Below are 11,992 nucleotides of genomic sequence, written 5' to 3'. Positions count from 1 at the left end.
GAGTCATTAGTCTGTGGGAGCCAATTTTTTCCCGTATTTGCGCAGGACGATAGGGGATCACCACAATCAGGTTTTACATAGGGGGTGTTATTTGATATGTGCTACTTGCGGACTCCGGACCGTAGTCCTAACTTCGCAAGTTAGAGAAACTCATAGTGGCCACCTAGGTTAGGGCCTAGGACCCATGTCTATTCTTCCAATGAAACCCACCGTATTCGTTTTGTAAATGAAAGTAGTAAAGGGGCAGGTAGAGGGGCTTGACATCACGAATGATGAAACCCACCCTACTCGTTTTGTAAATACACAGTTGAAAAGTAAATGGATTACTTATTTACATTTTTAGGGTTTATTCTTACCACTTGGAGAGTTGGGCAGCGTAACCGTGCTTGTGCTGAAGAGAGGGGCCTTCGGGGTTGCGGAGAAATCGGCGGCGTAACGGCGCTACTATGGAGGAGTAGCTCGTATTTCTGCGAAATTTGACAGAACAACGGCGTAAAAAAGGAAAAGACGCTCGGAACCTTCAGAAATTCGGCGGAGTGCCGACGTCTGAAAAGAGCTACCTAGTGTTTTTCTACTTTCTCTCTTTTAAAGCATGCTAACTAGGGTTTCTGTCTGATTTTCTGCAGGGGTTTGGGGCTTGAAAAAGGAAAAAGGAAAAAATACACCGAAAGAAGGTGTATACACCTGAGGGGAGAGAGAGAGAGAGAGAAGAGGGATAAAAAAAAACCTTACCGGGGTAAAAAATATTAGGTTTCGACCAAAGTTCGTCTCAAACGAATTGCAATTCTCTGGGACGAATTCGATGATGACATCACCCATAAATATCTAGGTGATGTCGTCCTCAGTCGCCGCAATAGTTTTTCTCTTCTCTGTTTTGTTTTGTACTGTTTTCATCTTTTATCGGTACTTTCGGTCGTCCATATCTCTTTCGAAGTGACTCCGATTCACACGTGATCAGGTCCGTTGGATTCCTTGTGTTCAGGGCTTTCCAATGAACCAGATATTGAGTGCTTCCGAGAGACAAGGTGTCGTTTGGGTGCCAAAAGAGAGTCTCGGGCCCAAATTTAACCTACCGATTGGGAATGTCGTGAGCAGACGGGCTTACCGGTTTATGCTGTAAATAGCGGGCGCTGTGTAGACAGGCATTGGGTTTGCAAAAAAGGGCATTTGCTAGGTTTAAACATGCTTATGGTGGAGGTGGTTTTTGACTCTTATCGATACGTTCGATCGTCCATCTCTTTTGATTGAACTCTGCTTTGCACTCGGTCAGGTTCATTGGATTCCTTATGTGCAGGGATTTTCAATGACCCAGAAATCGGGTGCTTTCGGGAGATAAGGTGTCTTTAAGGTGCTTAAAAGAGAGTTTCGGGCCGAAGGTTAACCTACCGATTGAATTGCTGTGTGCATACAGGTTTACCGGTTTGTGCCGAAAAAGACGGGTGTTGTGCGTAAACAAGCTTGTCTGTAGTTTTCAAAACGGGCTTCAGAAATCGTTTGGTACCCGAAAGAGAGATTAAGAGAAACACAACTGGTGCTCCAGAACTAGTCATAAGGTTCTTCCTCGCGTCACCTATCATTAATACCTCCTTGAAAAAATTGTGTGTTTACAGTCATGTGTCTGTATCTCAATTTCATAAGTGCTCTAGAGACTAGCCATGTCTTATAGGAAGCGGCACCACTTTCACACTCACATAGGTAGGCTTAAGAGTGCCCCTGTAAATTTAGCACCCTAAAAACTATGTTACAAGCCTATTAAGAGCCCATATGCTCAACCTCTTTCGTTTCACATTACAAGTACCAAGCACTCTCCCTTTGGAATAGCATTTATAAAATATATATATATATATATATATATATATATAGTGCTTGCAATCACTCCATATGATGTACTTGGGCTCATTGAACTCAAGACTAGATGTCTCTTCAAACGCTGAGTTGAGTTTCTGTCAAGGCAGATCATAGGTTATTGGCTTTCATATCGTCTCATCTTCAATTTCTACCGGATTTGGAGTAGTTGTAGACAACCCATTTTGACCGAATCCATTTACCTTTTGTTTTGGTTAGAAACCCTATTAGACTAATGTTCTAGAGCCCCACTAGGAGACACACTATGTCTCATTAAGGCACTTCTCCTTTCGAGACAAGCCTTGTTGTTTAGAAGATATTCCTTAGGGAGCCTATCTTAGTTTTGTAGAAGGTAAACTCATAGGAGGCAGGAGCTTCCCTTGTTTGTAAAATCTTCTTCAAGTTATAACTTGTACCCCTACTAGTTGGAGACCAACTTGGTCTGTTAGTTGCCTCATCCATGTTTATCATTGCAAGGGCAATGATAAGGATACTTGGAGTCCTCTTTTGTGTCCATGAGATTTGGTTAGTCTCATTAGCCCCTATTTTGGTAGTATTATTAGAGAGTCTTTGACTCATTCATTTTTTAGGTGGTATTATTAGAGAATCCTTAACCCATTCGTCCTTCTGGTAGCATTACTAGATAGTCTGTAACTTGTTTGCTCATCTCCTTAGTATTATCGGTTAGGAGTTTCTCCTTAGTGTTGTTATCACTCTTCTTTAGAGACAAGCAGTCTCATTAGAGCTTTGCCTTTTGGGATCTTAGATCATTTCCTTGTCTTTGACATTAGTTTATCTGGTTTAGGGGTTCCCCTATTAGCCCTAGGGTTTGGGCCTAGGGTGTTGCTTTGTGTATTCCCTTAGGTCTTTGACCAAAAGGGTGAAACATTTAAAAATCTAAAAAATATCTAAAGTATTTTAAAAATCCAAAAACATTGGAAAAGCTTTAAAATCCAAAAAACATTGGAATATTTGAAAACTCAAAAATATCAAAAATATTTTGAAAACATCAAAAACCTTAAAAAATCTAAAGTGTTGAGTTTTAGGAGCGTATTAGGAAAGTTTGTTTCGAACTACGTTGGCTTGATCCTCTTACACGAGGTACGTAGTACGGCTTGAGATCCATATCCCAAGTCCAGCCAAACTTTGTAAATAAAAAACCTTTTCAAACCTTTTGAAAGCAAAAATCTTTTAAAATCTTATTTTCAACAAGATCTTCCTCTAGAGTTAGGACTTTGTCCTAGATAGAGAGTCTTGGAGTTAGGAGTTTCTCTTTGATCTGATGTTTGTTTGTTGTGTGCTTGTTTGTGCTTGTTTTAGAGTTAGGGGTTTGTCCTAGAGTTATAGGAACGCCTCCGTCCGGTCAGTTGGCGATCTACATTGCCGATTGATGAGTAGAATATGATGCGTTAGTCAATCCTTTGTTTTCCTTAGGAAACACAGCCTAGTTACACATAGGTTGTAGGAACCACCTGCATTAGCTTAGGGCTAACCTGCATTTAGTTAAGGCATCTAGGGTGTCCTAAAATCCACAATCTATTGAAATTTAAATAATCGCACAAGAAGCTTTAATAACTAGTCCGGTCTTTTAGATCGAGTCTAGGATAGAGGTCTAGGTGTCTTAGGCATCATAGCTTAGAATAGGCGCGAAGAACTACGTTGCTCTGATTCTCGTGGAGGCGGGGATACGTAGGCTTCTTTGGATGAACATCAGACCATCCAAGGACTCAGGCTAAATCATTTAGAGTTTAGGATTTGTTAAGTTATCATATTGTATGTTTTGTTATATTTTCTTACTTTCTTGTTCAGACCTTATACCTTTAGGTGTAGCATGCATGTGTTTGTCCACCAGAACTTACACACCAGTTAAGCATGTCACTCATAACCTAGCGGTGCTTAGGTGACGCACCTTTTATTTTATTTTGTGTGTGCTTATTATTTCATCCCCGAGTCATGCATGATTAGGTAGACGTCCACTCGGGGATATTTGTTCCCATTTCACATGATTTTGCCCAAAACTCTTTGGAGTTAATAATAAATGGCATAAGAGACCAAGTGCTTGCACTCGGACGAATTGGGGGTGCTCTTCGGACCTTCTCTATTCGTAATCAGGCACAAGCCCATATATATTTATGGTTATCCATTGCACAGAGGATTTGATTTTGGGGTTCCATGGCCTATCCATGGATGGCGACTCTGAGTTTATTTTAGGTACCTCTTGGTTTAGGAATTTATCCTTGGATCAATAGGTATCTCATTTATCGCCACTCGTGCTATGCTATGAGGGTGGCATCCGTTTCGAGAGTTCCTTGGTAGAGCTCTCATTTCACGTGGATGATCCAGAGGCTGTTGGGGGCTCGTCCCTCACCTCTCTCTTCGGATCGGGGTACACAGGCTGGCGACTCTGCTGGGGAGTTTTTGTAACATTGCCTAACTCTGTTAAAATGCCATTTTTATTAACTTTGGAGAAATTTAGGCTAAAATCATTTTAAATGGGAACTCTATCGTTAGAATCCAGAGTCACCAGATAGGTGCGTAATTAAAACAAGGGATTCACACACTGCACAACATACATTATTACATTCTTTATTCTGTATTTCTCATTATTTTTCATTATTATTGGCTCCACGAAAATAGATACAGTGCGTGCCAGACTAGGAGGTCATTACCCTGACGGAACCGTTGTATCTATTTTCAAGCTATGCGCCAGTGCTGCAGCCGTAAACACTAGGTGTACTTGTGTTTACAGCAGCCGATGAGCAATGAATCATACTGTGTATAACATTAGGTGTACTTGTGTTAGTATGGTTCATACGCATAGTACCCGGTAGATTGAGTTCGGATGTATATACTTACTGACTTAGTGAAATCCAACTAGGAAGTACCCAAGTTTATATAAGTATATTGCATTCATATAGGGTCGAACATGTGTTACTTACACATGTGAAGCCTAGAGTTAGGAGCTTTGTCCCACTTGTAGACTAGGGTAGCTTATTTTACATGGCTACAGCACGGTCCTAGTGCACTCACCAGTCTGTCTTGAGTCGAGACTTCCTTGACTCCGCTAGATTAGAATTAGGGCTGGTGCCCCTGGTTAGGATATATGTGTATGTATATATATTTATATATACTGATTATATATATTAAGGTTCTCCTCTTAGTTAGAGTTCCTTATTCATTTCAATCGGTTATATCCATTCTTTATTCAGATCTAGATCTATTCAGTGGCTTTTGCTTGCCATTACCTTGGCCATGATCTGTTACCACCGTTATTCATATACCTTTAGTTGAGTTGTGGGAATCCTTTATATAGCCGTTATGCTGCCGGATTTTATCCAGAATATTTTGAGCATGACCGCTGTTCTTTAGAGTTAGGTAAACCATGAGTTTGTCCTGTCATTACTCTTTTCTAGCGTCGTTATGCTGCCGGATTTTATCCAGAATATTTTGAGCATGACCGTTATTCCTTAGAGTTAGTTAAACCATGAGTTTACCTTACCTTGACTTTCTTGTCTAGCCGTTATGTTGCTGAATTTTTCACAAAATATTTTTGAGCATGGCTGCCATTCTTTAGAGTCAGTTTACCTTGTTTCGATTCCCATGTGTAGCCTCAATTAGCTTAGAACCCATTTTTAGTGAGAACTCCTGGTTTGATCAGTTGTATTTGTATCCTTTCAGTTTCACTAGGTTAGTGGCCAGTACATGTCATTCTCGTGGTCATAATTTATTTGTTACCCTTTGTCTATGTATCCATTCTTTTATTGTGTCATAGATTCATGTTATGTATATACATTACTCAGTAGGATTAGATCCTTACTTGTTTACTCGTTGTGTCTTAGATCTGGTTGATGACTCGTCCGGTGCCTTTATAGCCATGGTCTATCATTTCTTATCATATTGATCATACAGTTGTTGATATCCATCATTCAGATTTTAGATTTGGTCCTTGACCCTACTTTTGTCATTCTTATTGCCATGGTCTATTATCTGAGCCATTGACTTTTTATTGATCCATGTTTACCTGTCCTATATCTTTTACCATTGGATCATATCGAAATCATTGATGGAAAAGATTGATCTTACCTGTATCCTTTGAGTGCATGATTATCGCTGAGATCGAAATTTATATAGATTAGGGATGTTTATCGTTCCTGACTCTTTCATTTCCAAAAGAAGAACATTTATACTCAAATGAGACTTAAAGGAGTGGATTGAGAATTCCTTGAGACCCTGTTGATGTAGGTCATATTATCACTGTCTATTTTTCCTTGACCTTCATAGACAGTATTTCTTTGATTTTCAGAATAAAATACCCGTTGATGTGTTCAAGAGTACTCATATCTCTATTTGTTCAGAATCTTTATCCCATGACTATTGATCTAGTGTGTGTGCTTCCAAGTCAACAGTCTGTGTTTAGCGAAAAACCATTCTTTCAAAAGACTGACCATATCCAAACTCATTTGATCTAGGCAGTCTATTACTTCTCCCACATTGTCAACATTAGCCTTTTGTTACTTCATTTAACCTAGACCTTCTGGAGTTGCCTCTTTTTGAGATTCCTACTCCGGGATCGAATTCTATAGCTATCATTGTCATGGAGGAAGGCCTGCTACTCGTGAATTTTCAATGCCACTCTTTTGTTTATAAGAAAAAAGAAAAAGAGTTCTTTTCTCAAAGTCTGTCTTTGATGAATAAATACCAATTCTCATTTCAAAGTTGGCAAGTCAAGTTGTGTCAGTGTTAGACTTGAGTGTATTGAGTCTGTTAGTTCTTTTCATTGAGTCAATGTTTAGTTTTTTTTTAGGCTCGGGGAAAAAAAATGTCATGTCAATCAGTCTTTTTCGTTTAGAGTCAGTGGTTAGCTTTTTGTTAAAATTCAATGTAGAGCCCATTGAGGTGTGTCAAAAATCATCAATGTACTTACAGTCTTCAATTCAATAAAATGGTTGATTTTGTATCTTTGATACTCTATGATTCACTCTTAGATCTAATGTTTAAATAACTAAAGACACCCTTCTCGGATGAGAATACAGACGAAATTTCCCTCGAGATCTGAAAATTGGTCAAATGAGAGGAAGAGTGTCGAGCATAGCCACTCAAAGAAGAAATAAAAGCTATTGATAGTGGTATCGAAATTCAAAACTCGGGAATGATGGATTGGCAAAACTTTATCTCCCGAGGAGTGCGAAGAATTGATAAACCTGTTTAGAGGGGTTTGAGGTAGTCTTGCTTGATCCTATATGGATAAACCGGGTGAATGCCCTATCGTTGTGCAAAGTAAGACTCCATCAGTTTTAGACATCAAGTTGAAAGAGAGAATTCTAGAGAGTGCAACATCAAAAATCAAGTGAAGCTGGTGAGAACAATGAAAGAAGATTTTTGGATAATGAAGTCATATTCATAGAGCATGAGCCCTAAAAGAACACCTGGGCTGTGAAATTTCATGGCAAAGCAATCAGAGATTATGGACAATTTTTTATGTCCAAAAGGAAGAGGATATCCAAAAGAAAGAAAAGCAGGAAAGAAAAAAAGAAGAGAAGAGAATGTGTCCTCAAAGACAACTCCTTAGGAGTATCGAAGACCCACATGATGGAGTCAATGAGATAGATTGAGTATGCGAATTGTCTTCAACATTTGGAGATTAATGAGAGTTGTGGAATCTTGAGCATAAATTCAAGATCTTCGAGATGGGAGTGGAGCACAGTGGTTGAAGTTTTGCCTGACATGCCGTCAGACTCCTCGAAAAAAAAATTCAAAATCTTTGAACCTTAAGCAAAAGAGGTTGCACGCCAAATATACCAGCAGGCCATCCTCGGACGTTTGAACTTTTTATGGCCAAAATCCCAACGTTTAAAAATCCTTCTGTAAACCCTTTGGGCCAAAAGTAAAATTAAACCATTTCTTTTCAAATACATTATAAACCCGAGGCATTTTGTACCCGAACTACGCGGACCCGATCCCCACCTCTTCAGGGGTATGTAGGCAGTCTGATTAATTCAGATTTGGTCAAACCTTGGGGATACAAGCTAAATCATTACCCTTATAAATTTTGGAGCTAAATGTTAAACCATTCTTTGAAAAACCCCAAAGCGAACTACGCGGATCTGATCCTCCATTTTTTGGGGTACGTAGGCAGTCTGGCTAGACCAGATTCGGTCCAAATCATTTGAACTTTTCATATCTAGCCCTTTTGAACCCAAACCCATCTAGAAAGTTCTTCTGGTGAAACAAGCAAAGGTTTAAGGCAAATGAAAGCAAAAACAGAAAGAAAAAAAAAAGAACGAAAGTCTGAAGACCCACTAGGTTTAAAACCCGAAAGGGCGGCCTAGAGTTATGCATTTGCTAAGTTAACAGCCAAAGGAGTTGGCTTATGCAAAAGTCAGGGTAGTGGTCTGCTGGATTGAAAACTTGAAGAGGCAATCCAGTCAGGGACAAAGACTTCCTATAAAAAGTGAGCTTATGAGATTCAAAAGAGTTCCTCAGTCATGACGGATTCCAAAGTTTGAGTAGAATAGAATTCAAATGTAAGTGTTGCAAGCAATCCAGGCAAAGAGTTAAGACAAGTGTTTCACAAGACTACAAACCTGGAAGACATTAGTTGTAACTTTCTGCAAAGAGGAGACTCGAAGAGATGGAGAAACAATCACTACATAGGGCAGGATCTTAGAATCCGAGTAGTGTCAGCAAGACTTACTTTGACGCCTTTCTAAACTAGGGGCAGTGAAACTGAGCAAACCGAAAGGGGTATAACCATGACGGAGATCCCGATGGAGGAAATTAGGTCATCTTGACATGGTTTTTTAGATTACTCTGAGAGAGGCTGACCTTACCAATTAAAAATGACACATTTGATCTAAGGGTGAATCAAAATTGAGTCAAGTCCCTTGAATAATGTTAGTCTTCTTTGAAATAGTCCTTGGGAGTCTGTTTCTTATTCTTTAAATGTCTTCTTTCAAGGTCCAAAGTGTTTAGCACTGAGAAAGAATGGGTGTATACCTTCCAAAGTGAACAGAAAATTCAAAGTAGATACTGGTTTAGGAATCAAAGAAGGGCAAGAGATTTGTTATTCAGACCTGCCTGAAACATCAAAGCCTCAAGCACTGAGTAAAATGAAGAATTCTTACGTTCAGCCTTTGTGGAGATGGTCTTACCACTATACCAAAGAAAGAACCCATGCAAACACAAATGTTTCCTACTTATCCTAGTTTTGCTTTCTTAAGACTTTGCCATGGAAGCACATCATACTAGGGGCATCTTTTATGACTTGCGTCATAAAAGATATTACACAATGATAACTGGGATATCTATTCTTAGCTAATAGAAATCAGAGAAGCTTGAACATACTCTTTGATTTGAATTCCTTGATCAAATTGTCTCTTTTGGAGTCGGTTTCAGAAACTTCAATTCCCAGTGAAGTCTAGAATCTACTCCTGCATCCTGCAAACCTCAACAGAATGCTTTTCACATGTTAACGAGAGTCAATACCTAAAAATCTCATTAATCTACTTGAGTTTTTGCTTTCAGCAAATATCGTGCACTCCTAGTTACTCTTGGTAAGAGATAACTAATCCATTAGTAAAATCAATCAAAGATGGTAAATTCTTCATTCATTTTAAAGAGCTTATAATAAGGATAGAAATTGACAGCTCTGTGCTTCAGAGTCTGGTCTTTTCATCCATCATTTTTAGTTTTTAATAAAGATAGAAATTGACAACTCTGTGCTTCAGAGTCTGGGCTTTTCATCCTTCATTTTGAGTTTTTAATAAGGATAGAAATTGATGGTTCCGTATTTCACAGTTTGATTTTTCTTCTATGGTTTTAGAAAGTTTTCAATAAATGAAGAAATTACTATATTATGTGTTACACCGTTTGGTCCTTTCTTCCATCATTTATTTAAAAAAAAACCTTTGGTTTACACTTGTTTTGACAAAAATTTTAATACAGTTATAAAAAAAAAAAAAACTCTTTGAGTGATTAGTGTGTACTTATTTGATTTGTACTCTTTGAGTGTTTGGTTTTTGTTTGCTTTGGCAAAGTTTTAATACAATGACAAAAAAACTCTTTGAGTTTTTTAAGAAGGAAATTACCGGATTTAGTGTTGCACAATCTGGTCTTTTTCTCAATCATTTTGAAAAAGAAGATTTTAATAGAGTAGGAAATTACCGGATTTAGTATTGTACGATCTGGTCTTTTCTTCAATCATTTTGAAAAGGTTCTAATAGAGTAAGAAATTGCCAGATTTAGTGTTCCACGATCTGGGTTTTCTTCAATCATTTTGTAAAGGTTTTAATAGAGTAAGAAATTACTAGAATCTGTGTTGCACGGCCTGGTATTTTCTTCGATGTTTGGAAAAATGACTTAATGGAGTGAAGAAATAACCAGAATCTGTGTTACACGGTCTGGTCTTTTTTTTAAGTGTTTTGAAGAGTGTTTTAACAGAATAAGAAATTACCAAACCTGTGTTACACGGTTTGGTCTTTTTGAAAGGTTTTAATAGGGGGAAATTACCGGACCTGTGTTACACGGTTTGGTCTTTTTGAAAGGTTTTAATAGGGGAAATTACTGAACCTGTGTTACACAGTTTGGTCTTTTTGAAAGGTTTTAATAGGAGAAAATTATTGAACCTGTGTTACACGGTTTGGTCTTTTTGAAAGATTTTAATAGGGGAAATTACTGAACCTGTGTTACAAGGTTTGGTCTTTTTGAAAGGTTTTAATATGGGGAATTACTGAACCTGCGTTGCACGGTTTGGTCTTTTTGAAAGGTTTTAATAGGGGAAAATTGCTGAACTTGTGTTACACGGTCTGGTCTTTTTGAAAGGTTTTAATATGGGAAAATTGCTAAACCTGTGTTGCACGGTTTGATCTTTCTGAAAGGTTTTAATAGGGGGAATCACCGAACCTGTGTTACACGGTTTGGTCTTTTCTTTGATCATTTTGAAAGGTTTTAATAGGGAAAAAATCATTGATCCTGTGTTACACGGATTGGTCTTTTCTTCCTCTGCCCTGGTTTTAAATACCCAGATGATTAGTAGTGCAATGTCAAGTAGTGACTTGCCTAATCATCATTCCGCAATGTGCAGTTTCCTAACGAGTTAGAAGTTATGCGTATCTGCGAAGAGGTTTGTGTGGGACTGTTTAGCAGGACATACGAATCTGGGTTTATATGGAACTACTTAACAGAACCGCGTAATCCGAAGTAATTTGCTATGTTGAAAGAGAGGTGTCAAAGTTACTCGGATAGTTAAACAAATGTATTTTCAGCAATGATCTGTATAGCTATCGCCCGGTGAGACTTCGTTTCGCCTCGGCATTAGATGTTTAAGTTTGGCTCAAATATTCGAGTACCCTAATAAGTGGTCGAGTAAGTTTTGGACTGATCGACAAGATAAAAAAAAACTCTTTGAGTGTTTGGTTTTGAACTTGTTTTGGACCAGTTTCAATACAGTGGTCTTTGGCCTATTTGACAGTTTTTTAAAAAAACTCTTTGAGTGTTTGGATTTGTGCTTGTCTTAGATAAGTTACAATATGGTTTCTATAAAAGAAAATAAAAAATTGAATGGAGGTTTCTAAAAAAGGAAAAACTCTTTGAGTGTTTAGATTTGTGCTTGTCATAGACAAGTTACACTGTGGTTTTTGAAAGGATTCTAAAAAAAAATGTGCATGTTTGTGTTTTGTGATTAGTTATAAGTCTTTGTTAACTGATGTGGATAGTTAAGTCATGAGTATTAGAGAGAGGCTATCCCTTTGAGGTGTCATGGTTGTCATGTTAAGAGTCAGTGAGAGGCTATCTCCTTATTGCTTGTAGTATTAGAGTTGTTAGGAATCATTTTATGGCTTTACCCTTGTGAATACCATTTTAGAACTCAAAACCCAAAAATTTACTTTGCTTTATTTTCGGGTCGATCAAAATGTGTTGTCTGTTCAGCTTTGGCATTCGCGCATTACACACGCTTTGCCAAAAAAGGGCATCTGTAGACACCCCATTTTGACCGAATCCCCTTACCTTTTGTTTTGGTTAGAAATCCTATTAGACTAATGTTCTCGAGCCCCACTAGGAGACACACTATGTCTCATTAAGGCACTTCTCCTTTGGAGACAAGCCTTGTTGTTTAGAACATATTCCTTAGGGAGCCTATCTTAGTTTT

The sequence above is a fragment of the Tasmannia lanceolata genome, unplaced genomic scaffold (assembly GCF_043159265.1).
Source record: "Tasmannia lanceolata isolate RefF3 unplaced genomic scaffold, GAP_Taslan_0.1 ptg000012l, whole genome shotgun sequence".
NCBI classification, from domain to species: Eukaryota; Viridiplantae; Streptophyta; class Magnoliopsida; order Canellales; family Winteraceae; genus Tasmannia; species Tasmannia lanceolata.
This window is presented reverse-complemented; position numbering follows the sequence as displayed.